Source organism: Arctopsyche grandis, chromosome 11, assembly GCF_051622035.1.
Source record: "Arctopsyche grandis isolate Sample6627 chromosome 11, ASM5162203v2, whole genome shotgun sequence".
In the NCBI taxonomy this organism is placed as follows: domain Eukaryota; kingdom Metazoa; phylum Arthropoda; class Insecta; order Trichoptera; family Hydropsychidae; genus Arctopsyche; species Arctopsyche grandis.
In genome coordinates this window covers 14,497,157-14,511,615 of record NC_135365.1, presented here as the reverse complement: position 1 = coordinate 14,511,615, position 14,459 = coordinate 14,497,157, and positions in this window count along the sequence as shown.

Genomic DNA, 14,459 nt, shown 5'->3' with positions numbered 1-14,459 from the left:
AAACACTTAAAAGTTATTCAAAATATACATAATGATTGTTTGAATTTTATAATAATTAACATCTATAATTTTTCAAGACCAACTGTATTTCTGTGTTGTAACACGTACATATATGTATGTACATATGTAGATATTTCTTATTTCTAACAAAGCGAATTTGATAGATTTATAGTGGCATTTTTATTCCAATAAGTATTGTAAATTGCTTTTGTTTTCGAAGCTTTTTATTTCATATGAAGATGTAGCTTAGCAGCAGAAACTATTTTTTTATGCTTTGTCTAAAGGAAATAAAACTGGAGACATATATATTTATTGGAATATGTACATACATATTCAATTTGTATAATACAAGTATGTAAATACTCCAATAAAAGCTATGGCAACTATAAAACACGTGTATAAATATTAGAATAAAATCTACTATCCAAATTTCTACAATGGTGCTCGTGTGGGCGAAAACTGAAATGTGAAAAAACTTTTTCAAAAAATGTTGTTGTCTATGGCATTGCTTACCAAAATGATTGTCTGCATACTGACACTAATCCATGAGTCCTATATTGCTGGTCGACACAAAATTAATCAAGAAACTAGAAAAATTTTTGAAACTCTGCTTTGTATTTATTTTTTAATATGTAGACAATTTCTATAGTGTTAAGATTTCCAGGTAGTCCAACCTAAATTGATGCAAGATACCCAAATAAATTGATTTAAAGATAATTAAGTCTGAAAAAAAATATTTTGTTGCATTTTTAAAAATTCAAAACAGCTTAAAGTAAACTTATAACAGTTCATGAAATAATTTATAAGTTTGTAGATTCACATTAAATTGGCTAAATCACAGATTTTAAAAAATTTCATGACATACTTGAAAATTATAGAAAAAAAAATTAAAATTTGGCACCGGTTCTTAATACTTGAGAAAATTTTATACCAATCTGCCAAACTGAAAAGTTACTATGAGTGTATATATGAATATGTTAGTTTTAAATTATTGAAAACTAGATTCCAATAGAAGACAAATAAATTAACATTCATTTTAAACATGCACTTGAAATATACATATGTGTATGAACAAAAATTATATTCATAATAGATAATAATTATTTTTTAAGTTGACCTAAAATTAAATACACACATACATATGCATAATGAAATTTTGTTATTGATTGAACAGGAAAATGGAAAATAATAATGGCAACGTTTCAATCTTCAATATGCATGCTAAAATTTTACTATATTAAACATATTCTTATTACTATGGGTCTCTTTTAAATTTAGTGAATGATACAACTAAGGTAAGATTGCAGAAATTGCAAAACAGAACAATGACGAATATTCTAAATGTTAATTTATATCAGGGACCCGAACCGAAAACCGAAAAACCGTTATTTTAACCAGAACGATGTACTTTGGGAATGATAAATTTAATGGACAAACATGCAGGAATGTATATTAAAAATATGTTTTGAAACTTTTACAAAAATATAATATCTATATCATACAAATCTACTCTGTTACAACAGATAACGGAGATAATATGATCAAATTTGACAAGTTGTTAGAAATCAAAATAGACGAAGAAAACCACAATATTAATTATGAAAAAGATTATGAAGCAAATATGCTACCTTGTATTGAGAACTGTTCTTTTCCTCATCTCATTGGAATAAAATGTGTGGCACATACTTTACAATTAGCAATCATAGATTCTATTAACGATTCCAATTTAAATACAATTATATGCAGTGGTGTCACCCCAATTTTTTTCAATAAAATTATTTTGAAAATATATACATTTTTTTCGTCCAAGGCACTATTAAATGAAAGTTCATTAATGTTTCAAGATTTGTATAATTAGTGACAAAAATTATAGGAATTTTTAGATTAAATAATGGGTTTCCAGAAACTTTTGATTTTTAACAACGGGTTTCCAGAAACTTTTGATTTTTAACAACGGGTTTCCGGAAACCCATTGAAACCATTAGGGTGACACCACTAATTATATATTTGATTTTGATTTTTAAATGCTTTTTATTATTACGAAATTATGTTCACAATACATCTTATATCTATTTTAATAGCTACTGATCTACTGATCATTTTCTATTTTACAATTTTATTTTATTTGGTTAGTAATCATAGTATTATATTATTCTAATGTGAATGTACAGCATAATAGGATAAAGACCTCAAAAACCTATTTACAATGTTATGACTATGAGAGATTTGTAAAGCACTTCCAAACTCGTATTACCACATAAAAATCTCACGGTTTCTCCATATCATAAAAATTAAATAACCCATTATGCAAAACTTCCTCCTATTACATTGCTCAGATATTCATATAAAGCGAATATTTTTAAACTTAATATATATGTATATGTAATTATAACTTCAGATAATTATATCTATCTTTATATCCTTAGATAGGTTTATAAAATTTGAATCGTTTAGATTCTTATGGTAGAACATGAATAGTTTATGCTTTTTAGACCTATTTTTTGTTCTTTAAAATCTTTACCATGTTTTTTTTATTGAAATGGATTCATATAGGATATTTTAAATATTTTCGAGAACACTCGAGCAATGCTAAATAATTTCAAAGCAAAAAGAACGAGCGTGTCGGCTACGCTCGAAAGATTTACCGTTGTAGCAAGTCTCATGCGAACAATGGAGAGAGTTGGCTCCCTTTTAGTATTCATTCGTGTTTATTCCTCTTATCCTTTTTTATCCGTGATAACTCTCTTATCACAACATACGCCAAATTCTGCGAATTCCTATTTACCATACTTACCTTGTTTCGTTAAATGAATTTAGATCGATTAAAACTAACTAGCACCTGGGTAATAACATAGTTGGTTTTTGTCGATAAATATCATTTTACCGTGTTTCAAACAACTACAACTCAATATCAAAATTCACTTTCAACTTCTCCAAATGGTTGTTTTCTACCGAATTTCCATACGAAAATATTATAATATATAAAAGAACTCAAGTCGTCTCTGGGTGTTATACCAGCGAGGAATCTGACTCGTCAATCCACTTTTTATACGGCCGAATTTACTGTTTTATGATCGTTTTTTTTTCTAAGCTTAGTCCTGCAGTATTATTTATATTAAATATTTATATAAGTATTATATTAATATAGTAAAATTTATCACAAGAGCATGCGTGACCCGCGATTGAACAAACGCGCGCTGCATACAACTGGCACAAATAGAATGAAAGTATAGGTCAAGGTAGATCTACTATGTACATTCGTATATTCTAGTACTCCAATGTTCAACATTGCTCTCGAACGTGTAGTATTATAGTTTGTTTACGCAAAAGGTTTTCCTCCACAAATGTTGAATTGAAATATAGTATAGTATACACATACATATATAGTACCTCATTATTCATACGTAGTACTTCAGTTTATACGTAATATGATCACGTAACATTATAATGACCACCTAGTTAAATACATCAACCCCAATCATAAATCCAGAAGTTTATGACCTTATCTCATCCTGCACTAGATTGCTAGACCTAGTTTCGAAATGAAGCCTGATCAATACCCAGGCCCGCGCCTACCATATGTACAAATGTGTGCAACGCACACAGGCGGCCGAAAGAAACGAGAGTCGAAAAAATGATATTTCTTAAAAATACGAAACTTTTAGCATTTAGATCGTCTTGTTTTATACTTGTAGATTGCTGTTGCAAATTACAACTTGAAACATACCCAAAATATAATATAATTCGGGGAAATAACGGGAGAGCTGATAAAGCTTCGGTCCGCATAGTATTTTATGTTCTATTATCTTTGCGACTGCCAGATGTATTTCTTCAAGGATGTTGAATATTGGTTGGTCATCGAAAGAACAATGTCCTAGATGTGGGATTGGGGGTAAAAACACTATATTTTCATGAATGAACGTGAAAACGTTCAGTCTCTCTTGTCGTTTGGTCCTATTCAGAACTAAACGTTTTGGTTTTCTGTCTTTCTCTGGGTAATTTTATTGTGAATAAAATTTTCAACAAAATTTATCACAACGTAAGATTTTTGCACTACTCGCATTTAGTAAATTTTTATTATTAATATGATTTATACAAATGCTGATAAAATTAAAGAGCTGCCAATTTAAGTTTGCATACAGGCGGCCGAACTCCTAGGCGCGGGTCTGTAAATACCCATCCAATAATTTAGTTAAATATCATCACTCATCAGTCATCACTCATCACTGATGTTGTCTTTAAGAAATGATGATCACTGATGAGTAGAGGTAGGATAGTCACAGTGCTATCCATTGTTCGGCAAACCTTTAACAATGCATTTACAACCTTTGAACAATACACGGCCCCCTCAGACTCCGGTGACTACTGATGAGTCATCAGTGATCATCATTTCTTAAACTTGCTTTACTTTCAAACCAGGTTACTAAGTAGCACTAAAGTATTAAAAACTAAATATAATTGAAAATTTATTTCACTTGTATTTAGTAGCATAATCCTTGATATGTACATAGTTAAATTTAATTATTTTTAGAAATGAAATAAAAAAACTGACACTAAATTGCCTGGTATACACGCGTTTAGTTGCTCTGCGAGTTAAACTGGCAGATCTACTCTACTCTACTCTACAATAAATCTACTATGGAAAATAAAATAGACTACAAAACGCTTGCTTATAACTTATAAGTTCTAATTCGAAACGACTTTATATTATTAGTAATTGGAATATAATATTACTAGTGTCGATTACTAGTATTTATAGTGTCGATTCAATTGGATATCGGATACAAAAACGAGTATATCCCGCATAAATTGGAAATGGATTCCGAATTTTAATGATCGGTTTCGCCGGATTCACCTGCGTCGAAGTACAAATTTATTGATTTTCTCAAAACGCAAAGGGAGAGAGCTACACACACACAGGAACGATACAACAGATACGTATTGTAATTTGAGTATTTATAGTCGAATCGAGACTAAAAATACTCCTGTTTACATACGTTTCACTCGGATTGTTTCTATTTTGAGCGTACACACAAAGTAACCGAGTAGTACTACGAACGAAATTGATAACAATCGGTAGGTACATACATACATATATGTATACAAACGATAATAATCACAACAAAAACATTGAAATAAAAACCATATATTATCTACCGCATGGCACATTTACATACCATTTTTTTTTGTTCTATTCTTTACTAGTAGTCGGCCATATTTTATTACAGAGATATAATTGTACGCTCTATTGTCACGGATATTCCATTGGATCCGTATTGTTGAAGCGCGTGGAATCAATGGTCGACTTGGGTATCACTTTTGATCCTCAATTCACCTTTCACAACCACATCAAGACAATCGCTGACGTTTCCTTTCGTCGACTTGGATTTGTCTTGAGATATGCTAGATTATTCTCCAACCCCTTGTCTTCTCGCTAGCTTTTCAACTCGCTTGTTAGAAGTAAGCTAGAGTATAATGCAATTGTGTGGAATCCGCATGAAGCAAACTACTCTCTTATTATAGAAAAAGTGCAAAAAGCATTTCTTCGTTTTTTTTATAAGAAAGAGTATGGGTACTACCCATATCTCTATCCTACTCCTTTCCTTTTGGGCATGCTTGGGTATAATTCCCTTGAACTTCGGAGAAACTTCTCGTTAATTCGTTTCGTTCTCCAGCTATTGCGTTGTAATACGTCATGCCCGTTGTTGCTGGAACAGTTGGGACTTTATGTCCCTAATAATTATGTGCGTGGTAGACATCATCATTTGATGGTTGTACCTGCTGCTCGCACAGTTCTTTTTCGAATGGCTCCTATTCCAAGAGCTATTCGACTTCTCAATGAAATCGTTGCTGCTGTCCCTGAATATGATATTTTCCACCTTGGGGAGCGTAGATTGTCGGATATTATATTAACATATTTATCTGGTAACCTGCGCTCATCATTACTTTCTTAATTTGAATGTGATGAATGAGTGGAATCTTAATCTACTCTCTTCCATTTGGGCCTCGCTGTGATTTTATTTTTTATTCATATTTTGTTTTATTTTATTTTACTTTTTCTTTCTCCTTTGTACATTTTTATATACTATTTTAATTTTGCTCAGTGTAAACAAAGAATGGGATTTATGGATTTTATTTTTAATTTTTACACTTTTGTTATTTTTTTTTCTCTCTGAATGATGTATTATTTTCCTTTTGTTACTTTTTTTTTATTATTTTATTTTACCATGTTTTCTGCTTTTGCTTTTTTCCTTTATTTACAGTTTACTTGTTTTTATATCTTTTTCAAATGTAGGCCATTGTGGCGCATTACATAGGTTCTTCCTGTAATGCCACAATGGTCCAAAACTATTAAATAAATAAATAAATAATAATAATTGTATATTTAAAAAAAATCTCTGGGTTTTTATATGAGCTTTTGTTAAGTGACAAGCGTTACTAAAACGCCGACTGATCAAATACAAATCTAAAAAACACTGCTTTTCCACGAACGAAATTATCTTGAATGTTTAAAATTTGCACTAAATTGGTCAGTTTTATGTTTTTATCAAATTTTTTTTAAAACTTAATTGTTTTATAAAACCCAAAATATATTATCAATACGTCAACCTTATAACAAAGTTGACGGTGAAAGTGTGTAGTAGAATTCTTAGAAACTCATGTATGGCCTTACTAACATTCAATATAGCCGATTCTTTTTACACATACTGCAATTTATATTTGCATAATTTTCTTTTTCAATATTCTTATCAAAGTCGCAAAACTAAACAAACTAAAGGTGAGCAATTGAAATACACTTGAATCAAACTTTTTTATTTACAAGTTGATTCAAAATATGAGAAGAATTCATCATCATTTAATTAGGAATTTAATTAATTTATTTATAGTATCATATTATAAACTATCATATCATATCATAAACTTAACTAGAATTCAAGATACGCTTCCTTTTTAGCATTCTATCTCTCTCTATATACATATATCAGTGTTGTGCCGTGAATATATACATGTTTTTGTCGCACAGCCTAACTTACGTGTGCGCGAGCAAGGGGACTAAGTGATATTATACCGAGTCCCCTCGTATCCTGCTCGCGCACACGTAAGTAAGACTGTGCGACAAAATAAAATAAAAAAACAGAGAGATTTCTGTTTTTGAACACTGATACATAAGGATCTGGTTAGTTTCTTCCAAAATGTGTTTGCCACCTGCGCTCCATATTGTCACACCAATTTATGGTAATACGTATTGAAAACGAATTTAACAGCGCCGTTAGGAAAATAATCCACAATCCATACTAAAGCGGCCTAAATTATATTTAGCACTTTTAAATTAATTTAATAAGGATAGGCAGGAATTGTGAACTTAAAGTAATGACTATAAACTATGTGTGAGGTATTCTTTCAAGATCGAACTGATAATAGATGTATTATACAAATTGAAATATATTGACGTGGAAAACCAACTGAAATAGCTCAGCCTACTTTTCGTTATTATTATTCCTTGCCATGGTTTAGCTTGTAATGTGATATAGGCAAGGGGATGTTGGAGCCGGCTCGGTTCGACTCGTGCGAGCCGGTTAAGATTTTCGAATGAACTAGTGAGCCGTTTGTTGACTTGATCGAGTGCAAGAAAATTTATGGTAATACCAAACTCAAAAGTATGGCACGGCACGCTTAGGTAGACTTCAGCTGTTTTTGTCTTATTATTAATTCGTACTATCTTATTATTTCGACAAGTTTCTCCTAAAATTCTTCAAATATGGGAAACCATTATCGATCACTGACAAATCTATGTCAATATAAAGATAAAATATCACCGAAAACACTCCAGGTGGTGAGTAGTGCCAAGGATCCCAATGGCATAGATTAGGCGTTCCAGCGTCTTTTTTTCATCCCCAAAACGATCTCAGAAATGTTTCACGTATCTCTCGTATGTGTCTGCACCTTTATGATGTGTGAAATTTAAAATTAATACTAAGATTTTTTAAAAGTTAATAATTTTTTTTCAAATTAAAATAATGAACAATAAAGTACAGCGTGTCGAATTCTAGTAATATTTTCAAAATGTATGGTTGTTGATCTGTTTATTTGTATTTTAGTTTAAAATTCGGTTCTTTTTTGTAAATGTATGATATTTTTTCAAAAAAAAAAAAATCAAACGAAAGTAAAGAGTAAAAATAAATGTACATATGTACATATTTATTCATAAGTACATATGTATAAAAGGATTTTCGAAAATTTTTCGCCCAAGGCCTATTTTTCCTCTTATAACTGTCCATTCTTACAAGCTTTCAATTAGCCTCACTCTGTTATATATAATCCTATATCCTAAATTTAGAAAGGGGGAGGCAAAATTTTAATTTCTGCCACTCAATTTTTATTTAAAATTACTTCAATGTTGGTTAATCCCCTGAAGAGTGGAAATGGTTCAAAATCAGATCACAGGTTTTTGACGGGCAGGAATGCTACTGAACTAACAGAGTGAAGCTAATAAAAAGCTTGTTTAAAAAAAAAAAGGGCGAGGCGGTTGTTGCCGGCCAATTTAGCAATGTAAATTTTATACTAAATTTGTCCCTGTTGATTAGATATTCCGTCCAATGTGCATTTGTTAATTAAAAATGCTCCACGTTTAATTTTTTTACAAATTTTATGTAACAAATATTAAAAACAGTTTTATTTTTTATATAAAAGTTTGGCAAATATTCTCTAGACTTGCGTACATATAAAAATGTTTTTCCATCAAGAACGTAACGGAGAAACTACCGTAGCATTTTTCCCACGGCACGATCATATTCATCGAGGAAAATGATTCTAGAAACATCTACGGAAATGAAAAAAAATGGATAACCGAGACACGTTTTTGTAGAATTTTGAAAAATAATAAAAAGCGCTCATTCGCATCGTAGATAAGAAAGAGTGCGTGCAAACCGAAGACTAGACGGTTCGCGTGTTTTTGTTTTGAAATTGGTCGGCGTGTTGGTTGGCGTCGGTCCGCACGAAAATCACCGTAGTGAGAGCGCCAATTAGCAGGCCGAGCGGCGATACTAGCGAGGTGCGATAAGGGTGCAAACCGCGTGCATCGACAACGAGAACGGGGCGGGGGAGGAGCAGCGCTGTCAAGTTTGACAGGCGGGCGCCATGTGACGCGACGCGTGTTTATTTGCACGCCGTGCTACCTGCCACTTGAGCATCGTACTTGCATTCGCATTCGCATCTGCCTGCAAATTGTGGCTACAAGCAGCGAGCGATGTCTGGGCATGAGTGCGATCGGCGATCACTCGCGCGCCGGACGCCGCTCGCTCACGTCCGCGTCTCGCTCACTCGGACGTGGCAGCCGCAAGGGGAGGGGCAGGGGCAGGGGCAGGGGAGTGAAGAGAGAGGCGGACGCGGGAAGGGGGGAGGGGAGGGGGGGCAGGCAGCGACCGGCGGATGGGACGCGCCCGGCGCAACGCGTCGAAGACCCACAGTCACGCCACTGCGCACAACATTCTACCGTCGTCGGGGGCGACGTTGCCGTCTCTTGATTTGCGAATTTTGTTTCTTTTCTTTCAAGCTATGTAGATGTGATATTGGTTGTCTAAGGCTGGCCGCGCACTAGGCAGCCAGGCTGCCGCAGCCAGTTTCGGCAGCCAGAGTCGACGGCCAGTAGTCACCTTTCCGTCAAGCGTAGAATAAATAATTCTTTACCTCTTGTTTCGTAAGAAACGCAAAGCAAAGAGAAGATTTTGGATTCATTCATTCAAACAAACAGCGTTTCCAGAATTGAATGGAGAAAGATGGATTGAGATAGCAAATGGTTTCAATAAAAATGCAAATTTTCCCAATTGCATTGGTGCCATCGATGGTAAACATATATGTAAGATTAATAAAACCAAGCTTTCCTCACACTTTGTATTTGTGATTTCCTACCATCTTCGTTTTTTCACATCTCGATCACTATATTCTTCTGAAGACATATCCCATATTGCCTTACGATTTAATCCGTTAACAGATATCCGTTACAGATAATCCTTGAAAGGTCACACAGTCTCTGGGATTCTATTCGCTATCCGCGGCGTAAAACTTCTGGCTGCTACTTCAAGTGCGCGGAGACTGAAGGCAGCCACATACTAGCCACATACATTATACCTTGCAGGCTCTGGCTGCGTGCAGCCAGCTGGCTGCCGTGCAATCGTACGCGATCTATTGGCTACCGCAGCCAGGAATTCTTGGCTGCCTAGTGCGCGGGCTCCAATGAGCCACTGTATGTTAGATTGGCTGCGGCAGCCTGGCTGCCTAGTGCGCGGCCAGTCTAAGTTGTCTTAGCTTCGAAACATGCGCATGTGGACCGATATGAGTGCCGAAGATCTGTCCCGAGCCGCTGAAGACCGATACGGACATCTTAAGCCCCGTATTCACCAAGTTGAAGCAACTTTGCAACCGCACCCGAGCACATTGAGCTACAGCAACAGGGTGTACTCACAAAGCTGCTGCAAAAGTTCGCTCGGTTCGTCAGGTACCGCAAATCTGGTTGCACCTCACTGGATCGAATTAGAAATGCACTAAAAACCAAATATCGGAAGGCAAAGATCGAAAATCGAAAGATCTTAAGTCGAAAGATCAAAAAAAAGGGTGCATGGTAAACGGTACATACTCACTTAATTTTCGCAAGCAGGATACAACGGGAACAGGCTTTTCCTCCCGTATTCTGCGCGCGCACATTACGGGAGGAAAACTTTTTTTTTATCTTTCGACTTAAGATCTTTCGATTTTCGATCTTTGGCTTTTCGTGCATTTCTAATTCGATCCCGTAGGGTAGACCCCGCAAATCTATATGCAAGTCAAAAAACCGTCCTCACCAAAACTGACGTGTACTTACCTAGTTACTACAGCAGTCCACGCACAAGTTCAATCACCGCAAACCTATAGGCTACGTCCACACTACCGATATCTACACCCGATATTTAGGATTTTTTCCATAACCAGTTCCTAAATAGCAACCACAGGTTGCAATATGGGAACTGGATATGGAAAATTCGAAAAATGTTAAATATCGTTGGTGTGGACGTAGCTATATAGTATATGCAATTACACCCATGCAACACAAACAACGTCCTTACCAACTCCGGCGAACTCGTGTCGAACCCTTTGAGTTTGTTCAAATTCCGCTACCTGAGCGAACTCTCTGAGCTGCAGTTTAATGTTATGTCTCGCAGTTGCAGTTCGCGACGTCCTCACTGCTTTGCAACTGCAACCCGAATTGTTGCTGTAACTGTTGCCGCAACTTTGCAACCGTACCTGAGCACTTTGCAACAGCACCGGAATACTTTGCAACCGCACCCGAGCACTTTGCAACAGAGTTACAGCAACAGGGTGTACTCACCAAGCTACTGTAATTGTTCACTGCAAAAGTTCCCTCGGTTCGTTAATTATCGTCATGATGAGCGATGAAGAAGACGTGGTTATTTATATAGCATCCATTCCTGACTTTGTCATCTTCAATATTTTGGTACGTGTTCGTCTGTACATGACAGGAATCTTCCTTTCTACTTTTTCCGCTATTTCGTCCAATTGCTGTAATATCTCAATTATAGAATCTTTTTTTCTTGATTTTATTTTTACAATCGTCATTTTTGGTGACCACAGATTATCGTATTCTCGGTATAGTTCAATCAATTCTAATGTCTTTTCTTCATTCTATACCATTTTCCCGCAACAATTCCAACGCAACGCCCATGCAACACAGCGACGGTTATCCTGGTAGCGATTCACATTTGGGATGTAATCACCGAACCACTATAAGTATAATATAAGCATTTCAAAACCAAAAAAATTAAAATCAATAGAAAAAAAAAATTTGACTATCGATTCCAATCGTTACTTTTGGCACAAAAATACTATATATGATCATATTCGAATTCAGTGGGTCATAGTTAGTAAAAATTGATTAGTTCCCCTCCAGTGATTTTTACTTTTTTTTTGTTGCTCATCATTATTTTTATTATTGCCATTATTAACCCATTTTTGCTCGAATTTTTTTTTTCCCAAAATTTATAATAATTTCAACAAATCATAGTGTTATATGATACATAACATTTTTTTTTTTCTTTTTTTTCTTGCATTCGTATTGGTTTTATACGAGTTTTTCGAGATGTTCCAAATTTGGAACACTGGGAATACAATGAGGTAGCGTTACAAAACTAAATTAAGAAATAAAATTTATTTCAACACAAGCAACCTTATAAAATAGTGTACATAGATAAGTCAAGTTATGTAAATATAATATATATATACATGAATTAACGAAAATGGAAGGTTTTAAAACATCCTTCACGCAAATTTACACCACATTTTTCACAAAATTTTGTGGCATGTTTTTTACAAAGTGCACATCCATTTTGTTTATCAGCTGGAATCGTCCAATGATCTAGGCGATCATATCGAATATTGACAGGCACCCTGCTAGATAATTATTTTGAAGATTTTGGCCTTCCTCCCCCCCTTTACGGGATTAATTACGTTAATTTTTAAGTACAGTTGTACTATATTTCTTCTAAATTGCAAGTAATCTAACTTTTTATTTTCTGGATTTTTTCTATAAAGTTGCCAAGCATTATGAGCACCATTTTTTAGATTTGATGGATACTCGATAGTTATCTATATTTTCATCCATTCGATGTACTCCGACCATATGTATAGTTGTTGTATTTTAATATGACATTTGGTCGGTTGATTGGTAGTTTTTTTTTCTCGGAGGATATCCATCTCTGAGCCTGTCCTATTGGTTCTACTGGATCGCAGGAGCTAACGGTGTGAACTACTCGGTTGTCATTCCAAGCTGTAATAGTTTTTGTCAGTTTTGGTGTCAATACAAAATTCATATGTCCCTCTTTCCAGTTTTTTTTATCAATTTAGTATTTGATATAGGGCATTTTTCTGTTCTATTAGTCATTATTGTTCCCATATAGCCGTACCCAACAATTCTTCAACAATTTCTTCCATCTCTGATGTTGTTAAAAATCTGGGGGAAAAAAAATGTTGCTATAATCCCAGTGTTCCAAATTAGGAACATGGATAATATTGTGAATAAAAAAGTTACATATGGAAAAATTAAAAAAAGTACTACACATAACGAATCTAGAACAATAAAAGATTATAATAAATATGGTCAATATGTAATAAATGTATTATAAAGGTGTGTAAACTTACTTGTCAGATGACATTTTCTGTTGAACGTATTTGATGCAAATAAAAAAACACTGCTCACTCCCACAGGTTCCAACCTAAAAAAATACTACACGAAACGATCCCCATACTTGCTAGCTGTAGACTGATACAATTTAAACTTTTATTGCGTCATGCATAATAGAGTGGGGGTAAAAATACAAAATGTTCCAATATTGGAACACTGGGCAAAATTGGGTTAATGTTATTATTACTATTTTATATATTACTAGTTGTTTTACCCGGCTTCGTTCAGTATTTGTAATATAAACAGCTTAAACGTGGCGAATCTAATAGTTAATATTCATTTGTTTTTTTATTAAATTTATTTGAATCGAAAAAAATATAATACTCAACCAATTGAATTGTCATCATAGAAACTTTGTTTTGTTTACGAAGTTCCCAACCAAAGATACTTACATACAAAATCTTTTTCGAAATTATTTTTAATCTAATTTTTTTATACATATGCAAAATTTTTGTAAACGGTATACGTTTACAAAAATTTTATTTTGTACATTAAAACTTGAATTTTGTATTTACATTAAAACTTGAATTTTGCGAAAATAAATAAATCCGCAAGAAAACTGGAAAAAAGGTTACAACGGAATAAAAATACAAGAAATTATAATATATAAGATTGCTAATGGTATTCTTGACACATCTGTGTTAAGTGAGATTAGCTTTAACCTTAATGCCGGATTCACCAGATGCACAAATCTTTTTTATCCACCAATTTGTCAAAGCAACACTTCTTTCAATAGTGCAATCGTTCGTATATGCCGTATTTACGATAACTTAGATGATTGTTCTGACCTCTTTAGTGACTCTTTTTTAGTATTTTTAGGACAAAGGTGAAGAAAATAATATGTGGCTGATTTGCTTCTTCACCTTCATTGTCTTTCTTTTTCTTTTTTACTTAATCTGTTTCTTTTCTTTTTTTTAAATCTTGATGTTTTTGTAATTTTACTTTTTTATATCACCATGTGGGGCTCACTGTAAATGGAATATTATATTTTTATTTGTGTTTAATATTTTTTGTCTCTATATATATATATATATATAATTTTTTTTTTCCCGGAGCATATTCATTGATAATCCACCCATACGAAACTAAAAATTACATCATATTATCCTTTGAAAATGTACCAACATTCGATTAGTAATCGCTCCGATGAGAGATAGCTGCTTTCGAATTACATTCCGTCGTTGGTTAGGAACGCCGAGCATGACGCACGTACAAGGAAACACCAGCT